This window comes from Macrobrachium rosenbergii, chromosome 4, assembly GCF_040412425.1.
Source record: "Macrobrachium rosenbergii isolate ZJJX-2024 chromosome 4, ASM4041242v1, whole genome shotgun sequence".
NCBI lineage: Eukaryota > Metazoa > Arthropoda > Malacostraca > Decapoda > Palaemonidae > Macrobrachium > Macrobrachium rosenbergii.
The window spans coordinates 39808465-39822700 of NC_089744.1; the positions used below are offsets into that span (position 1 = coordinate 39808465).

At 34.8% G+C, this 14236-nt stretch overlaps 1 pseudogene; it reads left to right on the forward strand.

The window, feature by feature from the left end:
* Window positions 1-10293: 10293 nt before the first annotated feature.
* On the forward strand, window positions 10294-11632 carry LOC136837316 (uncharacterized; annotated as a pseudogene).
* Window positions 11633-14236: the final 2604 nt, after the last annotated feature.

Consider the following 14236-nt stretch of genomic DNA (forward strand, 5'->3'; position numbering starts at 1 on the left):
CTTCGCTAAAATAATTGATAATAAACTATGATATTAAATATTTGTTTCCACGTTGCTCTAAATACAATGGTAATGTTGGTAATGCTGTGTTGAACGAAAATTTCAAATTGTTTCGTTTCTGTAGTTTCAAGTAATTACTGTACTTTGAAATAATTACAATTACTGTAATTTTTTCTTATGATTGTTATCAATATCGTAGATTTGATATTTGTGCATCATATGTTAGCTTTATTTTGCTTGATGGAGCTTTCAATGTAAAAAAAAAAATAAGTTTTTCAGCTATGTGTTGTAGTTGCCAGTTAGTGAATTTTGAACGAAATCCTCTGAAATTTGTAGTTTCACTTTTGGAACACTGTACATGAATCAAGACAACAATGGTTAGAGAAAAATAGACAGGAATATTGTAAGGTAGAAGTTCGGAAGATCCTAGTTTCTATTGACCGATCAAAACCCAACGCTGAATGTACGGGAGGTTTGGAGAGAGAGAGAGTGGGGTGCCTGTTGTCCTGTTTTGTCCGATGGCTGACTCACACACACCGAAGGCTCAAACTTAGGACCGCCATGCGGTCCCTTACATATATATATATACAGTAATATTTGATCTAAACGATAGACAGATGGATTCACACACATTGATGAACTTTTCACTGGAATCTAACTAATGGGCATTGCGATTTTTTCACAGATTTTTGAAATTCTCGAGAAACCCTGTAGAAGTGGGTGTTTAATTTTTAAGTAATTTACAAGTTTTCATGCTATTATTTAACTTAAAATCTGTATGAAAAATGCATTTCATTCTTTTATGTGTAAAATCTGTATGAAAAATGCATTTCATGCTTCTATGTGTAAAATCTGTATGAAAAAATGCATTTGATGTTTTAATGTGCAAAATCTCTATGAAAATGCATTTCATGCTTTCATGTGCAAAATCTCTATGAAAACGCATTTCATGCTTTCATGTGTACAATCTGTATCGAAAATGTATTATTTTTATTTTTGTACATGCATAAATATGATGCAAAGGTAATTTCAGCACATTCACTTAGTGTACTTTTACAAGATGTGATACCCATTTGCAAAGTTACTGCACTTTTCAAAGATGATACCCCTGCAGAAAATGCTTGTTTAATGTCTGAAGTACATTTATAAGTTTTCATGCTTTTGGTTGTAAAATCGATATGGAAAATTTATATTTATATTTCTGTACATAAATATCATACAAGTATTATGTCCATTTGCAAAGTCTTTGTCACAAGGACTTTACATGACCTTGAGATGAGGTTGTTCAATCGTGCTCATTTGATAAAATGAATTCTTTAATGTAATATCAGAGATGTAACTAAGAGTTGTATAAGTGTCATTCTTTGAAAATTACACTGTTCACCTTGGAGAAAAGTGCTGGTGCAATCTGTATGTGCATGTAATTATAGCACGTTCAGTTGGTGTACTTTTACAAGATGTGATACCCTGCATTTTTCAAAGATGATACCCCTGTAGAAAGTGTGTGTAATTTTTAAGTTTTCGTGTTTTTAGGTGTAAAATCAGAATGGAAAATTTGTATTTATATATTTTGCATAAATACAATACAAAAAGCAGTACAGTTACTTTATTACAGTATCTCTCTAGCTCTCTCTCTCTCTCATTTGTAGTTAGACAGCTCAAACATATGTTTACAACTTATTATTCTCTGTACGTCATTACCTGTACAGTATATAATTTTAAATTGATTGAATTTTACCTGTACTGTACTACCTTCTATGAACATTATGTACATGTTTTTGATGTTTTATGGAATTGTACTCTTGTTGACTGACGACGTTTTGCCTAGTGATGCAAATTGGCTTTTACTCTAAGTGACAAAGAAAACGGCATCCCATGAATTAGAGGTAACATTAGTATACGTCGCACCTACTGTAAATGCGCTATTATGAAACTGTGCAGTACTCAATTTTCATGTCAACCATTTACTGTATTCCTTTTTTAAGGGTAATAAGCTAAATTTTAAATAAAATTACACTAACTTTAGTTCATTCAAAAGTTAGCTTTTAAATGAGCACTGATTAGGGTCATATTTAGTACTTAAACTCTGGAAATAAACATTTATTAGCATTTTTAAAGACCATGCCAAACTTCTCCTCAAAAATTCACCTTGAAGGACGAGGGGGTGTGGAACCTAACCTCCTTAAGGACTTGTATGAAATGTATCTTATATATATATATATATATATATATATATATATATATATATATATATATATATATATATATATATATATATATACACACACAGTAGAACCCGGTCCTCAACTGTACTAGAACTCGACATAATCAGATTTCAACACGAAATGTTGAGTAAATTTTGTGTTGGAGCTCAAACAACAAAACAGAATCCGACCCGATGAATCATATGATGTTTGTAGAAAAAAGAGTTTCGGGCGGCTGCCGCTAGTTGGCATTGTTGGTGGCGTTCTTCCCATGCTTATTTAAAAGCATTTAAAGCCCACACATGCTGCTGCTGCTGTTGAAAAACAAGCCAGATTATCACATTAAATTAATAATACAGTATTTATAAGCTGAATTACTGTTACAGTATTTATAAGCCGAATTACTGTATGTCTGTTATCATAAAATTAAGAAAAATTTCCTAAATTACGTCGGAACTCGGCAGCTTGTGGCAGATATAAACAAACCACAGTGCCGCCCTGGTGGTGTATCGCGGTACTAATTACATAAACATTGAGTATTTATGGTACATTTCATACAGAGTCTACTGGAATAGTGTACAAAATCACTGTAAAACATCTTTCAGTATATCGCGGTACTAATTACATAAACATTGAGTATTTATGGTACATTTCATAGTCTACTGGAATAGTGTACAAAATCACTGTAAAACATCTTTCAGTATATCGCGGAAACTAATTAATTAGTAATAGAAAACGACACCACCAGGGTGGCGCTGTGGTTTTTTATATCTGCCACAAGCTGCTGAGTTCTTTATTTTTAGGAAATTTTTCTTAATTTTATGATAACAGACATACAGTAAAAACTTATAAATACTGTATTATTAATTTAATGTGATAATCAAGGCTTGTTTTTCAATGTTATCATTATTAACAACAGTTTTCATGTGTACCCGTTGCAGTACATTCTGGTAGTGCCTATAGGCTACCTAGCCTAGCCTGTGTCGCTTGGTCTATCATCATTAATACGGCCGCATTGGTCATAGGCCAATTTTTTTTATACAATATGCATTTAAAATGTAAAAAGTGCTTCTGATACGGTAAGTTATTCAACTCTGAACTTATTTAATTGTAATTTGTGTAAAGTCTTGTATAAAAAGGCAAGGTTGGGGTGATGACTGGTGGTCAGGAATGGATTAATCCATTTTCAGTTATTTCTTATGGGAGAAATTAACTCAGAATTCGACAAAATCGAATCTCGACACTTCTGGAATGAATTAGCGTTGAGGACCGAGGTTCTACTGTATATATATATATGTATGTATAATATGAGAATTGGTGCCCCCTATGAAATTTTTCCGTATTAGACTGAGATGCTTTGCCATTCGTCATACTCACTCTTAGTGGTCCAGTAAGTATGGTAATGATACTAATTGTGATGGGTCTTTCAGTTCTTCCCATAAAAGAGGAAAACGTTAATATACTGTCATTAAAATTCCTAGTTCTCTGCTGATATAATTGTGAGGCTCTGACTGGTCAAAGGAGAGTATCAGTAATGGACGGCATATGATTTTTCAAACGAGAGAATGGCAAAAAGCCACCAGTGTAACTGCCAATCTTTGCAACAAATTCAGTGGAAAAAGATAGGCCCACACAGAGGTACAGTTTTTTGTGCGAGTGACAGAAGCTCACTGACCCATCACAAAGGTGCAGATGCTAAGAGCAAGACCATCTTCAATGAAGGGTTTAGTAAAATAAGTAATGAGGCTTGACCCAAGGACTTGTTGCTTTTTTTGGACATTTTAAAATGAAGCAGGTCCCATTTGGGAAGTTTGAGTATTCTGGAATCCCTCTTTTGAAAATGTTGATATAGGTGCTTTAGGTCTCAGAAAGTAGAAGGACCTGTTTCATGGGACAAGAATACTTGTGAGTGATTGATCTGTATCCTTTGATGGCTGAAACTAATATCATGTTCTCCCTTAGGAATGACTGGAAGGCATCATTAGATATGGGAGCCTGGATTAGATTAAAGGGTCTGTCACAACATAGAACACAAAAGAAACAATTTTTGAAGGAGATTATTGTTTCTATTTTTGTATATGTATCTTAGCAGAATATTTTCAAGAAAGAATAAACAAATTTTGAGGAAACTTGACAAATATATTCATGGGTGACCTTTGTAAGATAATTAACTTTTGGGAGGGGCTTACTCTAGCCTGATGATTTGTAGCTCCCCAATGAATATATTTGTAAAGTTTCATTGAATTCTCTTCATCTGCTCTTGAGTTTTCTTGCTAATACTGTACATTCATGCAAGGATAGGAACTTAGGCACTTTAATACTTCAAAGCCAGCGCTTTTCTCTGAAACTGGTTATTGTACATGAAAAGGGTCATCATTAAAAAATATGAGTGTCAGTGAAACTATTGTACAGGGTTAGCAAAAGGGGAACGTTGATGTGCACCACTTGTAGATCCAACAGTGGAAAAGGTAAAGATTGGTTAGGATGTGAACGTGATGAGCGTCATCATAAGAGGTGCGTATTTCTAGACGGCATCTATGATGGTAGGCTACTATCAAGAAATTAAAGTGGCTCTGTCCTAACTGTTAAAGGTCATTTGATAGTGAATGAATATCAGAAATGCAGAATGTAATCATTGCATTGAGGGATAACACTGAGCAGCAAGATGAATGGATTATTGAGATGCCAAAATTGCTGAGTTGAAAATTTGCAGGAGGGGCCAACTGAGGCAGATTTGCTCACGGTCGTTGACCTAAAAATAGATAATATTACACGGCAAATCGGGTATGGAAGCTAACTCGAAAATTGATAATCTCGTGAGATGGAAATATTGGAAGTGTTATGGCAAGAAATTAAGAAAAAAGAACTTGATGGTAATTAGGTTTTTACAGGCTTTAGTTTTGTCAAATTTGCTGGTGGAAGCAGTAAAGAGGATGTGGTGATCAGACTGCGTAACATGGTGGAAGGAGTTATATCAAAAGGATCCAGAAACTAAGGATTGTGTGCATTAGTTGACAGGTACTGTTCTTCACAGCTAATCCCTAATGTAAAACTGAAGGCAAGTTTAAAGGAACATGCCACTATGGGGGACGTCCAGAATAATTCTGAAATGCTACACAGAAATTCGAATGGTAATAGTGAAATACTCAAGCCATGATTTCGTGTAGTTATAGTAACTTCGACTTCGACTTAATGGTTGAGCATGTTATCGTCTTATGGCTATTAAGATTCAAGTAGGAATAGTATTCCTATTGAGGTTTGGACACTTATTAACAAAAATGAGTTTATGGACTAAATGCACCACTGCCTCAATGCACCAACACTATTATAGTCTGAATGATCCATGATATCATGTTCCGAATGCACCGAGTATCTGGGCCCAATGCACCACTTCCCAAGTAAGTGCATCTTTCCTTTTGGTCCCAGTGCACCAACTTAATTCATATAACGCCTGCTCTTTGGCGAACTACATAGGTAACTATATTCACTTTGCAGGATTGTTTTCTTTGCCATAGTGAATCATTTACAAAGTCTAAATAAGAATATTACAAAACCGACAAATACATTATGCTATAAGAAGATTAAAACTAAAACCAATTAAGATGCATTATTCCTAATGGTCTCAATGCACCAGCTTAATTCACTTAACACCTGTTCTTTGGGTAACTATATAGGTAACTATATACGTTCACTTCGTAGGATTATTTTCTTTGATAAAGTGAATCGTTTTAAAAAGTCTGAATAAAAGTAGAATATTACAAAACCAACAAACACATTATCCTATGAGGGAGAAGTTTAAAACTATTACTTACTAGGTCACTACCTCTACATTTAAACTACAAGCCTAACTGTTTTTGTAGCTGGTAGTTAACCTTTAAAAAATTATTGTGCTAACTACTTGTGTATCTTACCATTGCTTGTTTACCAGTAGACTACAGTACTGTAATTAAGGATGAACTGTTGAAATTGAACTGGTATGAAAATGTTTTCTCGGTTATAATTTTGAAAGTAAACTTATACAGCAGAACTTTCTCCATAGAAATCATGCTGTGTGATGTCTGTGATGCTTAACAGCATGGAATTTGTAACTGTGGTTGGTAAAGCTTTGGTATTATTTTTTTTCATTATAGTATTAGAAGAATTAATAGGGTTCAAAGTATGTAAATTAGGAGTTTGCAAAATCTGTAGTCGCGATCAGATAAGTGTGTGTGGAGACAGTTAAGAACGTAAACAAACCTCCATGAATGTTTTCAACAAAGGTATATGCATACCAAATATGAACCTCATTAGTTAAGGCATGAAGAACACATGAAATGGCAACAAAGATAAAGGGTAAAAAACAGTGCCCATAAACGTGCACTGAAGCTCACGTATATACCTTCAGCCATTATTACTTCACTGTTATTCGGTGGCATTTGTGCTAAGGTAATGATGAACTTTATATATTTTTGGATTAAAAAGATATGAATTAATATAATAAATCTGACCTTTGACTTTTACCTTTGACCTCTACATATGGACTGTTATTTGGTAGCACTTGTCCTAAGGTGTATACATATTAAATATGATCCTGATATGTTTCTGCATTAAAAAGATATAAAAAATTGACTTAATTACTCCAATGTGTTTGACATTTGACATCTACATATGGACTGATTGTCTCTTCCAAACACTTGTTATCCTAAGATATGTCATGCATGTGTGTATGGACAAATGAATCTAAATATTTTCTTTCTACATTAAAAGATCTGAACCAACAAAATTACCACTCAAGTTTGCAAAAGTTTTATTTCTACTAATCCATGATCCTTTGTACTTGCATTGTACCCCCATTCTTATCACTGACATATATGCACATTTCTGATATGAACCTGATTATTGTTGCATTATAAAGACGCCAAAATCTACAGAAAAAGTTATTACCAAATTGCATTGTCCAGTCACAGACATGCATTGAGCTAAAAATCAATGTGTCAACACCTCAATGTTTAACTTTTTTTTTATTTTCTTGAGCGTCCTGTTTGCTGCTCTGAAACACTCAGATGGGACGAATCCTTGAATGTTTTTTCCTGTTTTTTTTTTATTTTCGCTTTTATTGGTATTACAAGAGAATTTTTTTCAGTAAGGAAACCTAAATAAGTTAGGGACCCAGCCAGTTACCTTATGCATTTGCCATAATCTGTACTCTTCAGAACACCTGGGAGGACCCAGACAGAGAAGTACATCAGCTGTAGATGTCCTTTAGGGAAATAACCCATACATGAACTCTGATCACTTCTCTTTAATCCAGTCTTCCACTGGAAAGGTTTTTTTCATAATACTGACTGGAATGATATTTTTTATTGAAGATCAGTTCAATTGATGCAATCATGGTAGATGCGGATCCAACTTCGACCAAGAAGAAATTAAAAGACATAAGTTTCAAGAAAAAGTGAGTACCAAATTCTTCTCACAGATAGCCTTGAGCTAAAACTTATGTCTCAACGAAAGGCCACAGATTCCAGTGGCTGTCTTGGATGCTTCAAGCCTTTCAAGCTTTCTTCCCATCTTACATTATGCTGGATGAAACATTTTGTGCAACTTCGAAGTTTGCTCCTGGAATGCATTTTCATAATTTTACTTCAGATATTTCAGCAGCTGAATGGATGCATGGTTCCATTGTTGTCTTTGGCAGAAAGTATACAACATGGTTAAAATTATTCTTGGGCTATGCTCAGCATATGTGAATCAGCTGGGTCTATCCTTAATATCATGAAAACAAAACATGAGGGAGACAATTAGCAGTGGCATTTTTAGAAAATGTAGTCCATTCTTTCAATTTGAGCACTTTGTCCTTTTTTTATTACAGAGGCCACAGGATGTATTCAGTCTGGACATGGGCTGTAAACCATTAAGCTTTTTCAAAATTCATTATATATTTCATATATATATATATAGCGTGGTTCTGTTATATATATATATATATATATATATACCGAAAATCGTCATATGTATAGCCGGAACATCGTCGAAAATCGTCAAAAATCATAAGAAAACCTTTACTTTCTAATGCTCTTTCTTCAATTGAAAACGATTTAAGTCCCATTTTATCAAAGTTTTAAATCAAAAGAAACTTCAGACGTTAAAAATTATTCTGGATTTTAAAACATATTTCATAAAACTATAAAGACACTTTTTGTTCACTTTGTTTGTTTTATGTACAGCCCTCCACAGGGATAATTTCTGATGAATATATTTGGGCCCTCAGAAGTCGGAACATTTTCAAAATAAGGTGCTTCTTAGGTGCTTTTACATTTTATAATTGCCTTTCAGTGTTTTCTCGTCAGTACCATATCTCCTGCAGAATAGGAGAGTTTAGTTCTATTTTTAAATTTGCTCTCTTCTTGTATGCTCTTCACTTCAGGCGGTATTTGGTTGTATAGCCTTGGTGCACAATGTGCAAATGCTCTCTCGCCTGACTTACAATTTGTTTTAGGATCAGATAGCCTGTATGGTTCACTTGCATGTCTGATTAAAATATTCATTTCGGGTCTAAAGAAGCTTAATCAGTTTCTCAGATATGTTGGTTTATCATATTTTAGTGCTTTAAAGACTGTAAGTAGCATTTTATATTCTATTCTAGCTTTTATTGGGACCCAATGTAGCTCAGTTAGTGCTAGAGTTATTCCATCATGGGAACGTAGTCCTTTTATTAACCTGGCGGCTCTATTTTGTACTCCTTGCAATTTTCTTAGTAGGTAGTTAAGGAGACTGTAGTATATAACATTGCAGTAGTCAAGCCTTGAAAGCATTCCGTTACAAATTACTGTTTTCAGAGTATTTTCGTTTAGGTATTTTCTAATAAATGCAATGTTTCTAATATGATAGTTACAGGTTTTTGTAATATGCAATATATAGTTCTTCATCGACAATTTATTATCAGTAAATACTCCTAAGTTCCTCACTGCTGCTACAATATGTACTGTTGACGAACCAATAGTTATTCTTTTGAAGTCTTCATATTTGCATAGTGCACTATCAGACCCAAATAGCATATACACAGTTTTGTCTTCATAAGTTTCGATTTCTTCGCCGACATCCATTTTTTGATATCTTTCAATATTGCATAAATTTTACTAGTGGCATCTTCTACAGTTTCAACGGGAAAATAAAATTGAGTATCATCAGCATACAGTTTATACTTAACCTTGTGCTTCTTTAGAATTCTAGACGGTTCAGTTGTGTAAATGCCGAATAGCAGTGGACCCAGAACGCTGCCTTGGGACACTCCTTTTGTTAGGCCTTTCTTTTCTCATTTCACATTTGATATAACCACTGTAACCTTCTTATTTTCTAAGTAGCTTTTGTACCATTTGTGTACGTCATTTTCGATGCCTACTGCTCTCAGGTCTTCAAGCAGTAGACTGGGGTCACCTGTGTCAAATGCTGCACTTAGGTCAAGCATAACCAGGATGCCACATTTCCAATTTGCTATAATTTCTACCATATCATTTATAATGATGTTATTGTTGAGTGTTTTTTCTGTATGCTGACTGATCGTCAGGTATAATGTTGAGTTGTTTCAAGTGTTTCCATGTTTGTTTGTGAACTTACGTTTCTATAAGTTTTGATAAGTACGATAGGTTCGATATTGGTCTATAGAAGCTTAGATTTTCTTTTTACTTTTCTCATCGTTTTTTCAAAGTCATTCATGTTCAGTTCTTTAAACTTACTGAATTTGCTATTTCTCATTGCGAACACAGGGAGATCAGGAGAGATCTCCTTAGCTAAACTATTACAGATTCTTTCAATTTTTTCTTCAAAGTAGTTCACCGTGTTATCGTCCAGGTTTTTGTAGTCACTTGTTACATCAGGTAGAACTTTTTCTTTCTTGAGTCCCAATATTCTGGCTTAATTGTCATGGATTTTTGGGGGGATTTTTCTCTACACTAGACATTTTATTGTAATATATTTTCTTGGCTTTCATAATCAAGTCGTTGTAATGATTTCTAGTTGTTTTGTACAGTGACCAGTTTCCACTACTTTTTGATTCTTTTGATCTTTTCCATAGATCTTCTGTCTTTCTTTTCTTTTTCTTAGCTACACATAATTCACTGTTAAACCATTTGACATTTTCTTTAACTATTATTTGCCTTGTTACTTCTGGACATTTATCAGTGTCTGTACAAAGAAGAAGAGGTGCTTTGCTCTTGTTAGTCAGCAAGACAATATCTTCACCACAGGCCTTAAGGAAGACAACCATGGAGGCGACCCAGGAGCATGACTTCGGGCACAAGTTATAACCTGTGTTAAAGTAGCTGCCAAGGAAGATGTCTTCAAATCTTCAAGTAAGATTGTTACAGATACACTCTTGTCACATGCAACTGATGAAGCTCAGCTGCCAAAAGTATCCAACCTGCAGAGAACTGCCAACCGAGTCCGACAACGACTGCGACCAAAGCATCCAACTGATTTGGAATTTGAGATTGCCAAAAATCACATTCCAAGTGATTTTTGTCAAGATCTTCACCGTAAAGGAAACCGTCATTTGCTGCTTACATCACCTCTGCAACTTTCCCTCCTTTGCAAATCAAAGATCTGGTTTATTGATGGAACATTCAAAGTTGTCAGAGAGCCATTTGTACAGCTTGTTAGTATCCACATCTACATAAAGACTGGGGAAACTGCAAAGCAGATTACAGGGCTGTCTTGGATGCTAACACCAAGCTCCTCCCACCAGACCATTATGCTAGAAGAAATAGTTGTGGACTTTGAGTGTGCTCTGTGGAATGCTCTTCGTAAGTCTCTGCCGGATATTCCTGTACAGTATATGGATTCTGGTTTCATTGGGTGCAGGTGGTGTACAAAAGGGTTAACAAATATGGGCTACGCTCAGCATATGTAAATCAGCTTCCTGTCCGTAACTATATTCGTGACTGAATGGCACTACCCAACCTTCCTGCTTCACACATCTGCAGTTCTTTCAGCCAACTCAAAGACAGATGTCCCACGACTGCCACAGCAAACAAACTTCACAGACTGCTGGATTACATTGAGAAGACATGGATAACCAGCACATCATGACCATCTAGCTGGTCGACCTTCAAGAGGTTAATGAGAACGTACAATGAATCAGAGAGATGGCACCATCGTCTGAACCACATTGCTCCTAATAAGAAAATGAATTTGTATCTGCTGATATCTACTCTTTTCAGTGAGACAAAGTTGCTTCCCTTGCAGGTAAGGATGATCTCGCAGAAGCAGCTATGCAAAGTTCAAAGTAAACGGAGCAACTCCAAGCAGCAAAGGTTCAAGTGTTTATGAAGGGAGTATGAAAATCATGACATAATTTCTTCTGATATCTTAAAAAAATGCAGCAGTTTGACAGATCATGGCGAAGACTGGGCTTGTATTTTTCTTTTTTCAAAGTATTCTTAGGTTTTGTATTATAGATTGTAATTTTTTTATAACAATTGTATTATCGCCATTGTTTTCACTGTATATTAGTAAGGCTTCTGCCAGAAAAATCCATATCCCATAGACTAATTGAGAGTAGCGATCATGCAGATAGGACGTGTCTGTGAAGTGCTCTGTGTAAAAGTGCCTGACTTGCGCGATGTTCAAAGTGAATACGAAGAAGAGGAGGGAAAAATAGAAAATAAATACTGTAGAAATTAAATCAAGTAAAGGGAAAATCAAACTATCATACGAACATTATCTCATAATTATCGAAGCAGCACGTAAAGATAGAACTCTAAAGAAAATACTGGAGAAGGATGAGTCAACCCAAATCGAGAGAGAGTCAACAACCTGCGGACATTGCTCTGGAGAAGTTGATGATGAAGGAACTTGCTGTGAAATGTGTGACACATGGTTTCATTATGAATGCACGGGTATCGAGGTCAGATACACACCCATACTTCATAGTGATAACATATTGTACATCTATAATAATTGCAAGAGGCCTGAACAAAGAACACACAAAAAACCTCATTGAAGATGAACTTTAAGAAATAAAAGAAAACAGAGATATGAACAAAGAAAAAAAAAAAACAGATATTAACAAAGTTGATTAAGGATTCGGGTCAGAAAACTAGTGACATAATGATCAACATAGATGAAATTCAAAACAAAATTGACAATGTTGATAAAGACGTAAAGACCATGACAAACATGGACAAAACTTATGCTGAATCACTAAAGACAAAAAAAGTGCTTCAGATCAAATCTACAAACGAAGAGAGTACAGCAGCAAATGAAAAGAGACAAATTATGAGTAAAATAACGGCGCCAGTTGAACAGGTTAAAACAACAAGAGATGACACATATTTGTAAGATTTCCAGACAGGCAAAACTTAGAAAAGGCAAAAAATCGAGATTCAGGAAAAACTTAGAAAAGGCAAAAAATCGAGATTCAGAAAATCAGCAATATATCAGTAAATGAGAAGGGTAAACTTAAACTGAAAATAAAAGGAGTCTATGTCCCGAAGGATGAAGATGACGTTGTCGATAACATTGTAAAGAAAAATCCAAGGATAGGTAACCTCATTTCTGAAAATGGCGACCTAAAAGTTGTAAAGGAAATGATAGCCAAAGATGACAAATATAAATACTATATAACCTATCATCAAACGCACACAAGAAATACGAAAGGCTATCTATGATAGAGGTGACAAATTGTTTACACTATAACCGTTGCAAAGTACACAACTGCTACATGCCCTATCAATGCTATAAATGTCAGGAATTTGGTCATAGCGCAACAAATTGTAGAAATGACCAAGCGCGCCCTATATGTGGTGAAAATCACAAATCAAATGAATGTGCTAGCAATATCTTCAAGTGTAAAATTGTGTAAAGAAAGGTCATAGTGATACTAATACAAAACATATGATGGCAGTTAGTGCACAGTATATATAGAATATGTGTCAAAGGTGAAAAATAATACGGACCATGGCTTTGACTAATAATCTTCTATGCAATTTAATAAACATAGTCCGTAGGAAATAAAACTAACACTATTAGAAGTCATAAATGATAACGATCTAGATATATGCATGCTAATGGAGACTTGGCCAGGCATTAATGTGATTAAAATGATGCCAGGGTCTCACAACTTTTACCGTGTACCGAGAGAAAAAAAAAAAAAAGTGGTGTGTTCAGGACATTTGAATACATCAACACCAAAATTACACACAATAAACAAATACATACAAATCATAACAGTTTATAAACCACCAAGCACAAGTAAGAGATTATTCCTAGATGAATTCAGTGACTGCCTCGACTTGCTAGCTGATAACAAAAATATACTGATTTGTGGTGACTTCAGCCTACATCTGCATGATAATGATGAAAACTGTGTCAAAGAATTTATAGAGTTCCTTGAAAGCCACGACCTCGTAAATGTTGTAAAAAAACCGACATCATTATTGAACCATACCATTGACCTAGTGATACAAAACAAAAACAACGGGATTGTGAGTGACATACAAGTTGAGCCTGAATGCGCGATATCTCCAACAGATAAACTAGTTACATTTAGTATAAATATCTGGAAAAGTTATACACTGAAAAAATATGACTTACAGAAACAAAACCAACTTCAAAGCTGATGAGTTTATTGTTGAGAGCATAAAGAAAATAAAGAGAAACAAGCCAGGAGTGCAGGTGTAATTTGGTTTAACAGTGAATTACGTGAAGCTAAGAAAAAGAAAAGAAAAATGGAAGATCTGTGGAAAAGATAGAAAAAATGAAAAAGTAGTGAAAATTGGTCATTGTATTAAAACAACTAGAAATCATTACAACGACGTGATTATGAAAACCAAGAAAATATAGTACAATAAAATGTTTAGTGTAGAGAAAAATCCCCCCAAAAATCCATGACAATTTAGCCGGAATATTGGGCCTCAAGAAAGAAAAAGTTCTACCTGACGTAATTAGTGACTACAAACCCTGGCCGACAACTCTGTGAACTACTTTGAAGAAAAAATTGAAAGAATCTGTAATAGTTTAGCTAAGGAGACCCCTCCTGATTTCCCGTTGATCGCAAT